At 40.0% G+C, this 16,822-nt stretch overlaps 1 protein-coding gene across 7 annotated transcripts in view; it reads right to left on the bottom strand.

Annotated features, from left to right (window-relative positions):
• Nucleotides 1-16,822, bottom strand: part of BCAS3 (BCAS3 microtubule associated cell migration factor) — a 592,326-nt gene that overhangs the window by 122,587 nt on the left and 452,917 nt on the right. The gene's annotated exons all lie outside the window — the stretch shown is intronic.

A 16,822-nucleotide genomic window follows, 5' to 3' on the forward strand; every position in this document is an offset into this window, starting at 1 on the left:
GACTCCTTCTGGTTAATCTACACAGACTACATTTGGAAACCATCAGAAACTGAACTCTAAACAAAACGTTATTAATGCGTTGTAATCTGCCCTCTATGTTGCAGATGAAAAGAAAATGTTTTATAGTTTCGGAGCATACGTTTTAATTGCCTTTTAAGAGTGCATATACTTTTAGTACTTAGTGTTATAAAACTGTAGTATCTGTTTCTTGATAACTGTTGAGTGATCTCAGCTATTTTTATTAGTTTTTTTCCTTATCCTTTCCTCCCTTTTTCTCCTACACTGCCACCCATGCAAAGTTCCTTTAGATGAAGCTTGATACAGGGCTCACATATTTGAGATCTTCATTATAAATAGCTTCTTAACAACCTCCACCTCACTATAAAACACTTGTTCCTGAAAATGAGTTCTATAAACAAAGATGGAGTGGGTGGCTTTGTCTCATAATCCAGTATTGCTGGGAACCTAGCAGTCTAGCCTTTTCCCACTTGCTATGGCTTTTTTATAGGGGCCAGATGACCTACAGAGATCTGATGCTCTTGCTACTTTTCTCAACTGTACAGCTTTGTCCCAAGAGACTAACATATCAGTCATCAACCCAGAGGTTTCAAGGGCAGACTCTTGGACACACCAGGATCCAGTCTTCTTTTCACCAAGGAATCCCAAATCCATTAGAATCAGGCCAAAGTTAACTGAGGGACTCGACTTTTCTGTGGCTTGTTACCAGGCTGACAACCCCCCTAGAAGGGCCAGGTCACTGACAGACTTTGCAGCGGCTGAGGCCTCCACTGTTCACCTTCCAGTTGGGCAAACAATACCCAGCGTCAATGATATAAGACTGAATCACAGGCTGACAGAAAATGAAGTGACCTTTCAAGCTTAGAGTCTGTTGGGCCAGGGGCAGAGGATGAGGGTGTCTGGCGATCTGAACTCCTGGCTATGCAGAAACAGGAGCATGCAGCACTGGTATCCCTGAGGAGTCTGAGCAGTGAGCGGTCCCAGTGATAGGAATCGGCCGCAAATGATAAAACCTTTTCAGGTAAATCATCCAAGGTAGGACAATGTTCAAAACACCAGAATATCATAGACTCCTTGGGCCAGAAGGGCCCAGAGAGATGATGTGATCCATCACTCATTTTCAGGTGAGGAAACGGAAGTGGAGACAGGCAGTAACTCACCCAGGGTCTCATGGCTTAGGTGAGCTTAGGAGCCTGGTCTCTGACTCTCTGTCCTGGTGCTCCATCGTCGACAGGATGGCCATCAGTAAGTAAAGGAAGCGTCACTAAAAGCAATTCCCTTTAGTTGTCCAAAAATGAGAGCTCGTGCCCTTTAATTCCAGTTTCTTTTCAGAGATAGTTATCTTCCTTATCTCAAACATTAACTCCAATGTTTCGTATGGTGTCTCCAGTGCTTCCCTAATGCCTTCATGACTCACTGGCTATTATGGCCTGATACAGCACAGAGCGTTGCTCAGTTATAACCTTGGTTTCTGAAACAATTTTTATGAAAAAACAAGCCTTGCTCTCAGCCCCCTTCCCATCAAAACTCACACGCTATATTGAGAATTCTCCTAATGGCTTAGCAGACTGTATTTCCACAGTGTGTCAGAATTTATACTGTGTGTGGGACCCCTGGGTGGCTCAGTTGGTTAAGCCTCTGCCTTGACTCAGGTCATGATCTCAGGGTCCAGGGATCAAGTCCTGCATAGGGCTCCTTGTTCAGCAGGCTCCCCCTGCTTGTCCTCTCTCTCTCTCCCTCATTCTCTCTCTCAAATAAATAAAGTCTTTTAAAAACATTTTTTTTAAAGAATTTACACTGTGTGAAGGAGCAATTGTTTATAAATCTCCTCCTGAACTTTTAAAATTATCAAAATTTGCATTTTAAGTTGGGTTTTCCTCCTTACCCTCCCTTTGGTGACCTTTTACTTCAGATATGTGCTGAGAAGAAGAAATGAACTAGGGACACTGATGTCTTACTTCATTCAGACAACCATGAGGCAAAGCTCTCTACAGGGGCCAGGGTACAAACTCTTCTAAAACTCCTCAAACCCATGGAAAAGACCTTTACTTTAGAAAAGCAAGGACTTCCACACTCTTATTAGTTCTACAATGGCTGCTGTGAGTCAGTACCTTGTTTTGGATCCTCTTCAAATCACTGATTCAATTCGATTTCTGATTCTTAATATTTGGGGCAGGTGACACTTAAACACCCTCAGAAATCAGTTGAAAAGAAAGCTTTAAAAAATTGGTAATGACACTTTTGTCTTCCATGGGTCTCTTAGCTAGATATAGCAAGTCTGTCTTCCTTTCGGCAGATCACAGATTAAGGAGTGGCAATTATAAAAATATCAGGCAGAGAACAGCTAAATATCCCTGAAAACAATTCCCGCTACCACAATTTTGCAGCTCCCTCTTAAAGAATTCTCTTCAGAGACACATGAAACAGCATGAAAATAAGAGTTTTCCCTTAGCTTAATGGAATGCTGGAATGCCGTTTCATTTGATCGCTTTTGTATTCATTGGTGCTCCTAAAACTAACCGTGTCTTTGGCCAGGGACACAATTCTGTGTTGGGATATGAGAGGCCATCTCTGCTGCTCAGATGTCCTTAAGATTTCAGCAATACAGTTTCTGGGTGTGTTTCATGACCTTTTGTGCTAGCAAATAAGCCTTTGGAGGATTAAAATTAGCTTTTCTCATCCTACTTTAAGGCGTGCTCTACCCTGGGAACATTAAAGAAGAAAAAAAAAAAAAAAGGAAAAAATAAAAAAGTAAAGCCCCAGTCCTGAGCCAAATACCCAGTCTAGTGGTACTGATAATGCTTTCAAGGTTATTATTTTAAAAATAAATTTTTGAGAAGAGGGACACAAACCATAGAAGACTCTTAAGGACAGAGAACAAACTAGCAGAGATGGGTGGGGGATGGGCTAGATGGGGGGATGGGGATTAAGGAGGGCACTGGTGGTGATGAGCACTGCATGTTGTACGGAAGTCATGAATCACTAAATTCTACTCCTGAAATCAATATTGCACTGTATGTTCACTAACTAGAATTTGAATAAAATCTGAAAATAGAAATAAAAACAAGTTTTTACAGGAGTACTCTAGGAAACAGGGAAAGAATATACATTAATTTAAACAAGTTCTTCTCTTTAAGATCACAGAAGAATGAAGTTTTATGCTGCAGGTATTTGAGAGTATACTACTAATTCAAACTATCCCAAGTGGTTTGAAATATTAAAAGTGAATATATTGCTTCAAATTTCTTGACCTATAGATCTAAAGTAGTCACTCACCTTATCGCATGTATCCTTTTTTTTTTTTTTTTAAGATTTTATTTATTTACTTGAGAGACAGTGAGAGAGAGACTGCATAAGCACGAGAAACTGCAGGGGGAGAGGGAGAAGCAGCCTCGCCACTGAGCAGGGAGCCCGGTGCAGAACTCAATCCCAGGACCTTGGGACCATGACCTGAGTTGAAGGCAGACGCTTAACCAACTGAGCCACCCAGGGACCCCATATTCTGTGTATCCTACTATGAACTAAATACAATATGCAATGAAGTCCACATATCATATGCATTAGAGGCCTTAAAATCGGGCTATCAGAATTTTTCATCCGCCACAAAACTGGCTAGATACATTTCCATAGTGACACACCCCTGGTATGACAATCACTGCTACTTCTTCCCTGCTGAGGAAGCACAAAGTGGGCAAACGTTGCCCTCTGATCTTGTATCTTACCTGTCCTCCCTAGGCCCAAGGCTCTGTGGGAATTCATGCCAGACTAGGGCTTAGACCCTCAAAGTGCCATCATCTTTATGTGTTGATTTCTTTGGAAATCCCAGGCAATAGGCTGCAACCACTGAATGGAGTGGTTCTTTAAAGTTCCATTAAAAAAAAAAAAAAGTATCAGCCACAACTGGAAAATCTATCCCTTTACCTCTGTACAAGGAACACAGTAAGAAACTGTATTAAATCACCCAATCCAACCCCAAAGCAAAACCAGGCCTTTAAAGTGCTTCGATTTTCAGGCTCAAATAGGTACCATCCATGATAGGTAGAAAAAGATGGGATCAGAAGAAGTTCCCGTAGCTGTATTCATGGGGAAGGTTTCAAGAAGTGCTCAGGGCAGCAGAAAGCTCTCCAAAAGCAGCTAATTCAAAAGAGATTTCCAAGCCAACATCCAAACCAAAAAGATGTGGAAAATTCCAGAAAAGCATCCGAACAAAATATCCTAACAAAGTACCCTAGCTCCTTTTTGCAAATCCACAACTGGTAGGAGCAAAGTTCAACGTGACAGCCTTTCTTAAAGCAGCAAGTTGCAACCACAAGTGTGGTTGCTCTTCCAACATTATTATTATTATTATTATTATTATTATTGTTTTTAAAAATTACATGGGTGGGTAGGGAAGCAAACCCAAGAGGACTACAGTTTACCAGTCCTCAGGCCTGGGAGGTAAGATGCATGGAACCCAGAAGTGGGGCCTCATGATAGAAGAAACCTAACCTTATTGCCCAAGGTGGCTAAGATCTCTGGCTGCTCATCAGGCAGAGTATACTGCTCTGTACTTGCAAAACTGTTCAATAAAATTTTACTGGCAGGGCAAAAGGAGAAACATCTGCTCTAGTCAAGAGCAGCTGTGGTCAGCAATAAGGCAGCTGGCACAGGGTCAATGCTGCTCTTGCTAGTAGGTGGTATTGTGGTCACCAGTAATTACTTTGGAGAATTTCATGGAGTCAAGGATAACTAAATGGACAAAGAACATTTTATTTTACTTTCTATCTTTAGCCCAGGAGCAAAAATCGTGACATGTTGTACAGGATTCAGAAGCCCAATGCACTCCATATTTTTCATGGAAGAACTTTTTACCTCAAAGACTGGAAACCCTTAAATGTAAGTATTTCAAACAATATGCTCTTGACAAGTGACCTCTCCACTCATTATTTCTGATTGAACAGTTCCTGTAGATTGCATTAGTCTTTAAGTGTTTCCTTCTGAAAGATATATTATAGACTACTATAAAGAAAATGTGAAAATTATATTTAGCAAATCAATAAATGGTGCAAGTTTTTTAAAACCTCATCTTTATCAAATCTATGTGATATTTTCAAAGTTAAATAACTCTACACTGAATGAGAATTTGGAGTGTAAATAAAAATTTGTTCAATGCATGCAGTTGTGATAATTTTTCATGGAATGATGATGTCAGAAAGTAGCAGTTAAATTAATATACACTATACTTAAAAAATTAAACACTTGGGAAATAACCTTTTGAGCCACTGGAAAATGACAAAGTCTAAAATATTTCAATCAAGTTAATTTCAGTGCCAAAGTAATGCATTTTTCCCACCAGAAACTATATGAAAAAAAAACAAATTAACCAAAATGGGTCTCCGAATGATGGGATAACATCGGGCTCAAAGAGAACTTCATGATTGCTTGTCAATTAGGTTATTCTACACAAACACGCTCAAAAGCAAAACTAGCCACATTCATTTTAAATCATGTCAAGGCTGAATGGTTGACATTATATTAAAATAAAAGCATGACCTGCATTTCAAAGAGGAAAAGGAAATTCTCTTACTAGCCCAGAGAGCTGACTTGCAACAATTGCTATAATTCAGGTACACAAGCTCCAACAAAGCCATACCAGGTAAGCCAGGCCCAAACGTTATTGGATATAAGGTCCCTAAGTCTATCCCTTGGCCACTTGGCCTCCTAGAACATCTTTTGCATAGTTTGGGAAGTGGAGGGAGAGACCCAGGGACTAATTTCAGCCTCTTTTTAACCTATTCTGACTCAACCATCTCCAGATTGCCACCTAAGACTCAAGCCTGGGGTCATGTTAGGTATTGAGCTTTCCCGGAACAGCTAAGAATCCTGGGTCACTAGGCAAGGCAGGCCAAATATGGTTGTGGGAAGGCCAGCATTCTAAGTATCAGCTCTCTCAATCACTGTGGAACCTTGGGTAGCTCACCTGAACCCTAAGAAGTTCAGGTTTCTTCCACATGTCAGAGGAGGAGGCCTTCGAGCTTTAACATTACAGTGAGTCTCTGGACGCTAAGAGCTGCCTGTCAGCTCCATTACACTCATGACTTTGTACTAGTTAGTAAGAGGTACCTAACAATCTCCTGTTGTTTCTTCCTTCAATGGGATCTTCACTAACATTAAAAAGAAGTACTAAATTTAGGAGTTCCCTTAGGAACTGCTTTTTATGATAGTCCGACATCTCACGTTCTTATGTTAAAGCCTACAGTCTGAAACCACTGAATAGCAGGCCGTGAAGTACCTTCTCTAACTCTGATTTGTACATACAAAATTTCAGACCAGAGAGAAAAACTCATTGACATTAGATTGTCTGGAAACAACTTTTCCACCTTTAAAAATAAACACTTTTCTACAGGTCAATAATTTGCTTAAATACTGCTAAATTATAGCCCATTACAATCTATTTGGGAAGGTGAATAGTAAAATCACAAACTATTATGCAATTATAGTTAAGTCTTAAAAAATATGGCTTCTCCCCTGTATATCCTGTTTCATAAAACATAGACTAAAGTCTGTGAACATTAGGCACTTATAACACTGAAGTAAGATAATCCTCTGAATTTTACTTCTCGTTAGTCTTTTAGGACACATATTTTTGCCAATCCTGCTTCCAAACTCATGTCTTTGCCTGTGTTATTTCCATAGACTGAATGGACTTTCCTTATTCTAAAGAACTCGCAAAATAAATCCTGGCATATCAAATGATGGAATAGTACGCATCCATTATGTAATGGAGATTCTCATGGAAGAAAGTGGAACTTCACTTGTAAAGGCAGCAAGGGATGCAATAATCTTTAGAGAACTGCAATCAACACTATTCCTTGTACTCAACACTGGCTCAGAAAAAGTGGGATAAAACTCTGCAAAAAGGGGTGCCTGGGTGGCTCAGTTGGCTTACACTGCCTTCACTCAGGTCATGATCCTGGAGTCCTGGGATCAAGTCCTGCATCAGGCTCCCAGCTCTGCAGGGAGTCTGCTTCTCCCTCTGACCTTCTCCCCTCTCATGCTCTCTCTCTCACTCTCAAATAAAATCTTTTAAAAAAACAAACAAACAAATAAAAAACTTTTGGCAAAAAAGCCGGGGGAATGGTAGAAGAGAGGTTCCGAAAATGAATTTTCCCTTTAGCTCTTCATGAATTCCACGCTCTGCATCTCATGATATTGTAAGTATAGGTTCTGCCACAGCTCTTTGCAACAATTTGCATTCAGTGAGGTCATTCTATTTGGAAGAAGAGTCTAGGCAACACAGACTAGTCAGTGAGGAAGTTTTTGTCATGCCTAAAGCATCAAATACAAAGAGAGAAGGGCTGGAGACTAGGCCTAGCCACATTAACCAAATGTGGATTGAGATTAAAATAGACTTGAAAGTTGCTCAAACACCACTACGAACATCTTTATGTGTTTTCAGGTATAGTGATCTGTCAAAGGGCTAACCGGGACATATTAAAGGGTCACTTTTGATTCAGATTCTTTATACTATCTTCCTCATGTTTTTGGCTTCTTCCTCTTGAATAACAGGAGTCACTCTGGTGCTAGATATACTTATCACTGGGAAACCATTCCCTGTTAATTAAAACACACACACACACACACACTCTCTCTCTCTCTCTCTCACTCTCTCTCTCTGAACTTATTCCAATATTACGAAGGCTCTTAATTTTCTCAGAAAATTTACACATTTATTCAGAAACTTTTAAAAAATAACTATATGCTAAATGCTATTAGTAGGGGGAAAGTATGATTTTAAAACTGATTTTGCCTGAGAACTAATGTTTCCTTAGGCTTATTTACGTTCTCTTCTCTTCCATTATTAACATAAAGAGACGGTTAAGTTGTTGTGTGTGTTTTAAATTCTGGTGGTGTGAGATGACAAGTAGGGAACTGTGGAGCCAAAAGGAAATGCAGGTGCTAGGTTGTGGGACAGGCTGACTTGTTGGCTTTGCCACTTGCTCCTACAAATCAGTAGCGATAGCGAATTCCTCACTGACTTTTGGAATCACTTTTTCAAATAGTCAAACCTCTAACATCAAATCTACTGCTTCGGTTTGTCTACTGTATTGGCCCCCCCAGCCTCAAGAAAGCCTAATTGTATTGTAATTTTGGGCTGGATTCTTTTAAAGGGTGAGAGATGGAGAGTGAGAGTGGAGGGGAGGGAGCAGATGGTTTCTCACAGCAAGAATTCTCTCATGCCCGAAAGGAAAATTCCCAAGTAAGAATGGCATATTGAAATCTAATCAAATGTCTAACATATTTTTGCCCTTGAATTCATCAAAATCAAAATCAAAAACAACCACAACCACCCTTGGTACCTCTTAAGAATGCTTCTTTTAGGGGGAAGGTTTTAGTTAAGATATACTTCAGTGTGTTTAAGTCTAGTTTAAAAGAAATGAGCCCTTTAGTCTTAGGGTTCCCTGCCACAGGTAAATGAATTTGGTCTGCTGAATAAGATAAGGTTGGTTTTGAACTTCTTAAGGTACGTGTGCTACATTTTAATGAGCATCCACTACAACTCACTCCTTTTAATATTATGGTAGAGTGAGAAGATATGGATTATGGAGTCAGAGAAACCTGAGTTCAAAGCCTGTCCCTATCAGTTATCATCTCTTTGGTCGGTTCTCTTACTTGTGAAATAAAAATATTATTCTACCTGGCAGGAATAGTTGTGAGGATAAGAAATTATGTATATAAAGTGGCAATGATGAAGTAGGTATTCAATAAATGGTAGCTCCTTCTGTTACTATTATTTTTAAATAACAATAATAATTATTACTATAATTATTATTATTTCGAGACAGCATGGTTATGGTTCCCAAGCATCCAAAGGTGTTGGCAGGCTACCTACGCTAAAAAAACAGTCAGCAGGACAACGTAACCACTCTCACAGAAAACCCCAACAACATATTTTCATCTTATACATATTTAAAACTCAACTACAAGACTTTGAGTCCTGTAAACTTCCAACACAACAGTTATGGCTTCACATACCTGAGTGTTCTTTTAAAAAAAATATATTCACATTTAAAAGGTCAAGTTGTAAAGCCATTTGATTAAAATAGTAATGAAAGAGTAAACATTAACTCACAATTTCTCCTTTGGTCTTTACTATGCCAAGTGGTACCACCTCCAGAGTAAGTTGCACCTTAAGACATTTTGAGATTATCTTGATTAAAATCTTTAAGTCCTTAATTTTAAGTAGGGAAAACCTAATTTCCAAAAGCCAAGTTTAATACTTTTAGCATGATCTAGATCTTAACAGTAGCAAGTTATCCCTCTGCTACTCCTGAAACATTAACACATTGAAACATGATCACCCAAAGTAAATGAAGTTCCCTTCTTATATTAATTTTAGAGCCACTGATAGAATGCAAAGTATTAACATTAAAAAGGAAGAACTCATCATCAGGCCACCCTCGTGTCCCAAAGCATCCTAAGTCATAGAAAACTTGTCTCTAGAATTTCAACAGTTTTTGCAAAGGTTTCAGAGCTATCTGCTAGAGGCCTGGTGCACTGAATTAAAAAACAAAATAAAGCAAAAGAATCAACCCTTTCCCCCTTCCCTGCCCCTATGTGTATGGCTTTCTTCTTGAGTATGTAAATATCCTTCACGGAGATGCTGTTAAAGCTAGTATGTCCCACACAGAATTTGTTTTAAGTCAAGCTAAATAAGGATGTTGCTGTCAATTAACTTCCACTATTTATAATATGCTAACTTGCTATTTTCTTCACTCTTGCTTTTGCTTTTCAAAACCAAGCTCACTTAAGCAGTACCTGATCTTCCCATAAGAACTTTAAACCCAACCTATCTGCCATGCATAGGAAAAAATGACACAGAAATATGTTATATTGCTTTTATTGTTAAAAATATCCACCAATAAATTTTAAAATCTGAAGTATCCAAGTATTTGGATTTCTTATTTGTTTGCCTGGATGATCTGCAATATCCATTTCGATTTTTGCTATTTCTAGCCATGAAGCCATCACAGGAGTTGGCCTCCGGGCCCTGAGAGGAAATCTGGCTTCCACCTCTGGGACACACGTTTCAGTACTTATGTCTGACTGACCCTGCCAATCACCCCTCCCAGAAGCCACAAGCCTGGCTTACAATAACAGAGTATATCAAAGAGGACAGGAAAGAAAACAAGACAGTGGCAGGGTCAGCAGAGGATAAGAATATGGTGAAGATGCCCTGTGGAAACCGGGAAGTGGGGAACCATATTCTAATGGTATCAAATGCGTTTCTCAGAAAAGGAATGTCATAAATGCATAAGACCTTAACTGCCAAAGTCAGCTCTGTCAAACTGTAAAACTGCTGTCAGAAGTCACTAGGAGAGAAGACCGTCTTGTTTGATGGAACCGGTCAAGAAGAAATACTCTTGTTCACACAAACTCATTACAACTCATATGCTTAAACCAACTCAAAGTGTTCATTGTCACTGTATAACTGATGTCTGATATAAAAAATCATCCCATGTGGAGTAATTCTCTTGACTCTGGCCATCTAAGTCAAGAATAGTGATAATCCATTAGATTCAAGCATCTTGCTTCCATATAAAAATATGTCTAATCCATTTGGCATTATAATAAAAAAAGCTGGCAAATTAAAAAGGTGTAGAAAGTAGAAGAGAAAAGCAGTTCAGAGCTGGGCAATGGGGATGGGGGATGGCTGTCTATACTCAGCCTAGGTTTGACTTGACTCTGCAATTTATGGGCTGTGTAATCCTGGGAAAGTTCTGTAGCTTCTCTGAATCTCAGGCTTGAGGAGAGTTATTATGAGGACTCATGGTTCACAGATGGTAGACTTTTAATATATGTTAACTTACCCTTTTTTAAAAAGATTTTATTTATTTATTTGACAGACAGAGATCACAAGTAGGCAGAGAGGCAGGCAGAGAGAGAGAGAAGGAAGCAGGCTCCCTGCTGAGCAGAGAGCTCTATTCAGGGCTCGAACCCAGGATCCTGGGATCATGACCTGAGCTGAAGGCAGAAGCTTTAACCCACTGAGCCACCCAGGTGCCCCTGTGATAACTTATCATTAAAGACAGCTATATAAAAATAAAAGGGAGCTTTTACTGGCTTCTTGATGTACCAAATAAAAGCCACTCTCCTAACCCTGGCATTCTTGGTCTACTTTTAGTCCCAATCTATCTCTTCAGCCTTCTCTGCCTACTTCCCATCACATCCACTCTCCAACTCTCCTGCCTCCTTCTTTTTTTTTTTTTAAGACTTTATTTATTCATTTGACAGAGATCACAAGTAGGCAGAGAGGCAGGCAGAGAGAGAAGGAAGCAGGCTCCCTGCTGAGCAGAGAGCCTGATGCAGGGCTCAATCCCAGGACCCTGGGATCGCATTCTGAGCCGAAGGCAGAGGCTTTAACCCATTGAGCCACCCAGGTGCCCCATCCTGAATCCTTCGTTTGTACTATTCCTCTGCATAAAATCACCTTAGGATCACCTTTAAAGATCAAGCCTACCTTCCCTCAAAGTTAGTTCAAATGATACCTTCTTCAAAAAGCTGTTATCTTCCACATCACCCTCTAGCTAAATTACTCATAATATTTTGTAACCTTTCCACAACTAATTGTTTTCTGCCATCTATGACAGTCTTCTAGACATAGGCATACCTCGGAGATATTGTGGGTTCGGTTCCAGACCACCGCGATAAAAAAAATCAAATGAATTTTTTCATTTCTCAGGGCATGTAAAAGATATGTTTACACTGGGATGCCTGGGTGGCTCAGTTGGTTAAGCTGCTGCCTTCAGCTCAGGTCATGATCCCAGGATGCTGGGATGAAGTCCCGCATCAGGCTCCTTGCTCAGAGGGAAGTCTGTTTCTCTCTCTGCCTCTGCCTGCCACTCTGCCTGCTTGTGCTCTCTCTCTCTCTCTCTCTGACAAATAAATAAATACAATCTTAAAAAAAAAAGATATGTTTACACTCTACATAGTCTATTAAGTGTGCAATAGCATTTTGTCTAAGAAAAAAAACCTACTGTACATACCTTAATTTTAAAACACTATTTATTTATTTATTTATTTAAAAGATTTTATTTATTTATTTGACAGAGGTCACAAGTGGGCAGAGAGGCAGGCAGAGAGAGAGGAGGAAGCAGACTCCCTGCCGAGCAGAGAGCCTGAAGTGGGGCTTGATCCCAGGACCCTGGGATCATGACCTGAGCCAAAGGCAGAGGCTTTAACCCACTGAGCCACCCAGGCGCCCCTTAAAAACACTTTATTGCTTAAGAATGCTACCCATTGTCGGAGCTTTCAGCAAGTCAAAATCACTGATCTCAGATCATCATAACTAATATAATAGTAATGAAAGTTTAAAATATTGCAAGAATGACCAAAACGTGACACAGAGACACAAAGTGAGCAAATGATGTTGGAAAATGGCACCAACAGACTTTTCCATGCAGGGTAGCCACAAACCTGCAATTTTTTAAAAAACGCAGTATCTGCAAAGTGCGATAAAGCAAACCTTAACAGAAGAAAATTTGCCTGTATAAACAGAGTATCTAGCAGAGGCCTCTGTCCATAGGAGCACTTAATAGATGCTGGTTAAAGGAATAAACAGGTCCCAATTACTATCTCTCCAATATAAAGTCTAAGAAAATGAGCAACTTGTCTCCCCCACTCCTCTACAGAATCCCACGAAAATACCACTGCCCATTAACCCTGGCGGGAGGGGAGACAGAGGTGGCCAGAAGTCCAACCCATGAGAGCTGGCACTTTTCTCTTTGCAACCAAGGAGTTAAACTGAGTCCGAGGGAGATAAAGATCTCTGGTTTTATTGTTTAGTGAGGCTGCCTGACAAACGAAGATCCAGCTGCAATTGTAACATTCCAAGCTCATAAGGCGCCAAGTTTTACTAACTATAATTTAACTGGTCCGGCTGCTGCAGTCCAAATTCTTGTTTGGATAATCAGCCTTTGTTTGAATATGTTCAAAAACAGCACAGGCTAGCATTAGCCTCTGGGTATGTCATGTGAGCTGATTACCCCGTGGCTCCCAGTAGCAGAAACTCATACACAAGAGGAGGGTTATTTTCCTAGTATTACTGTTACGCTAACATATAATCAGTCCCTCCCTCTCCCCGTCTCCACAGCGCTTCCACAGCCTCCCCCGACCTTTTTGCTCCTGTCCTTCCTTCTTCTCCTTTTTTTTCTTTTTCTTTTTTCTTTATTATTTTTTTTTATCATTCAAAAGTCTTCTTTCCAAGTTCAAACAAAGTTTAAAGGTGAAAAGGTCAAGAAAGTTTCATGGCCGCGGCTGTTTAGAAAGGGTAGGACTAACTGGGGTCTCTAGCTCAGCCTCTACCAAAGGCTCAAGAATCTCATATTTCACTGTATTTCTGCAGCGCCCAGTCGCCTTGACACAATCTGTTTGGAATGAAAGTAAGCCCTTGTTAATAATTTTTAACATAATAGAATAATAATAACTCCACCTGCCAAGCAATCATTTCATACATAAGCAACCCAAGTGGTTCATTTGTTTCAAAAAAAAAAAAAAAAAAAAAATCCGGATTCTCAAAATTGTACATTTTCACTGGAGGGCACTCATTTGAGATCTGCCCAGCCCACCAGTCTTTAAGTCATTTGGCTCTAACCAGCCAAGGATTCTGGAAATCTGCACCTATCCTGTCGCTTGGGCCTCGGTCTGGCCATTCTCAAAGAGCCCTTATGAGTTAACACATTTTAAGTACTTAGGACAGTGCTTGGCTGACAGAAAATGCTAAACAGTATTTGCTATTATTATTTTGGGGGAGAAATCCTGACTCAGAGCTACAGATCTAACAATTGGTAGAAAAACTGCAGGCTGGGGAAGGCCAAGGCTCAGGAGATGCCGGCATGATTACCCACTAGTACACAAGTAGGCGAAATGTTGCAGACAGGGAAGGTAAGGTGGGAGCTCTAAACTGGTCTGGAATTGTTGGAATAAATCTGGCCCCAGCAGCTCCCACATTGCTAGAGGGAAGCCCACCAAAGGAAAAGGAAACTCCACTCCCGGGGAAGGAGATCTGTTTATTTTGCAATTAACAACAGCGAAGGAACCCTTTCTGAAGTTTTTCCTGGAAGGCTCCAGGTTTAGTCCTCTACAACAGTTTGGTATTGAATCTGCAAGGTCTTGGCGGAGATGACAGGTAGAAATCAGACTGCTTTGGATGTGGCTCTGGTTAGAGAGACATAGGGAACCAGGAAGAGCCCTTCGGGGGCCCAAATTCTGAACCATGTAGTCATCTGGGACTTGCGAGAGGAGAGGAAAGAAAAAGAGGGGGCTGTACCCTAGTACTCCGCAGGAAATATATACAAGCAAGGTCTACTGGCTAAAGGTTTATCATTCATCTGTTCCTCTGCATTCTTGTTCCAAGCATTCTGGGGCAAAGGAAGAAGGTTTCTATTGTGAATTTCCACAACTTGTAACAGTCACATGTTTAGACTTGTATTCATCTTTAATATCAATGAATTGTATCTTCTACTAACTTAAATCATGCTGAGATTTAATACCATTTTTTTTTCCTCCCTGCTTTGGGTACTAAGGGGGGAAAAATAACCTAGATCCACTGATATTAATAATGCTCAGTTCACATTAATTAGAATTATAGAACGCCACAGCTGGAAGAGCTCTTAAAGAAAGATCAAATAGAGCAGAAATGCCTCAGGGGCCAGAACTGAGGCCAGAGAAGGATTTTCCCTGAACCTTCCATTAACGAAATATCTTAACTTGTATCTGTTTTATATACTGGAGTCCTGCATACAATTTCACTAGAAAGAAAGGCTCTGTCGTTAGGGAGGAAAGTTGAAGAGGGAAAATCAAAGAGCTGGCCCAATCCTTTTATTTTAAAGTTAAAGAAATAAGGGGCAAGGAAGTTATGACTTGTCCAAGGTCCGTGAGTTGAGGACAGGGTAAGACAAGAATCCCTCTCCAGTCTCCAGTTTCTGTTACCCACAATCAAACATGGCTGGAAAGCAGCTGACCCACCTTCCAACGCGGAAGGTTGGAATGCTTACGCCATTCATTTCACTTACCTCATCACAGAGGCATTTTATCATCCCACATCATCATCACGAGAAAAAGAAGAGTGGATACAATCCAACATGATATTTTGTGTGTGAGAGACCATATTCACCTAACTTTGATTACAGTATACTGTTACAGTTATTCTATTTTATTAGTTCTTATAAATCTCTTACACTGTGCCTCATTTATAAATTACACTTTATCAGAGGTATGTATGTATACAACAAAACGTGGTATATATATATAAGTTCAGTACTATCCGTGGTTTCAGGCATTCCCTAGAGATCTTGGAACATATCCCTCAGATAAGCGGGGACTACCATATGCTTCATCTTCAAATCCTGTCTGTCTACTTCACTTTGTAGGGAAGCCCTCCATTTACTATGTTTTGATTACAAGACTGGAACCCAAAAAGAAACACTTCTTAGAAATATTTTACTGGTGCCATAAGTCACATTAACAATCATTTTTAGATCTGGACAATGAACTAAGACAAGCCTGGTTGATGGCCATCTCTAGTTGTAAAATCACTTCTGCTAAAGCCATTAGCCACAGAGTGTTCTGGGCGGCTCACTTTTTACAACAAAACCTATAAACCTGGGGTCAAAACTCTTCTCTGGGGCTCAAAGGTGTGAAGCTTCCGAAATGAAGCTTGGGCATTCAGAACTTTCCCAACCAGTTCTAATCTTTACCACCTCCTTTACGTTATCCCTCAAAGAGTGTCATTAGATAATATGGAGGGGGAAAAAAAACACACCAAGAAGAAGTATTTTTAGCCTCTTCTTAAGTGGTGACAAAGTTTATCACACTCCTACTCAAATTAGTCACACAGGTTAGTCCCAGGGGAGAGCAGTCTGGCTACAGATCATTGCAAAGGAATGACTTCTTGGAGGCCTAAAACAAACACTTAGGCACTTGGTTCCATCTGGAAATACAGTCAAATAGAAGCAAATTCCATGAAATTCCCAACTGATGCAAGCAACATAATTTGGTATCTTACAATACCAGTTCAGGCTAGCTGCTGTGGTCTGCTAAATGGATATACAACCATGAAATACTAATAAGGGAAATAGTTATTTTAATAATAATTATCATTGTTATTATTATTCCAATACACACAGTCACAAGAGCTGGAGGTGCCAATAAAGCAGCAATGGAGAAGAGAGAGAACAATTGAGAATAAAATAGGACTTGCAAAAAATTCCCCACCATTTTAGTTCCTTTTCCTTTTAAGAAAGAGAGCATGGTCCTGGATCATTAGGATGAAACTCAGACTTAAGGTTTTTAAACACCATCTTTGCAAGCAATAAGGTTTTCATGCCAGAACTAACACATGGGCCATGGACTGGTTATATTCAAAGGGCCTGCCAAATGCAACGAAGATTTCAACTTCGGCTTCCCTGTCCATGAAAGAGAAACCCTCCCTCCCTACCCTTGCTAGACACAGATTTTGAGAGAAATTAGCCCTCCACTCTTGTTTGCCAAAATGCATCTGCTTATGAAACATTACCACCACTATCTACAGTTACAGAAAACATACATGCTTATCCAAAATTAATTGTTTCGAAGCTATCTGGGAAACTAAGTGCACTGCATGTGAATAACTCATAATCACTAACTTTGTGGAATGTTTTTAAACCTGCATTCTTATTTCTTTCGAAGATCGGATTCCTTAATACCCAGCATGGGTTTGTATGATAGATTTGGACCTCAAGAAAGACATGGGTTAAAAAGAGCTTTGCTGCTTTGTAGTTTATAA

Source organism: Lutra lutra, chromosome 16, assembly GCF_902655055.1.
Source record: "Lutra lutra chromosome 16, mLutLut1.2, whole genome shotgun sequence".
NCBI lineage: Eukaryota > Metazoa > Chordata > Mammalia > Carnivora > Mustelidae > Lutra > Lutra lutra.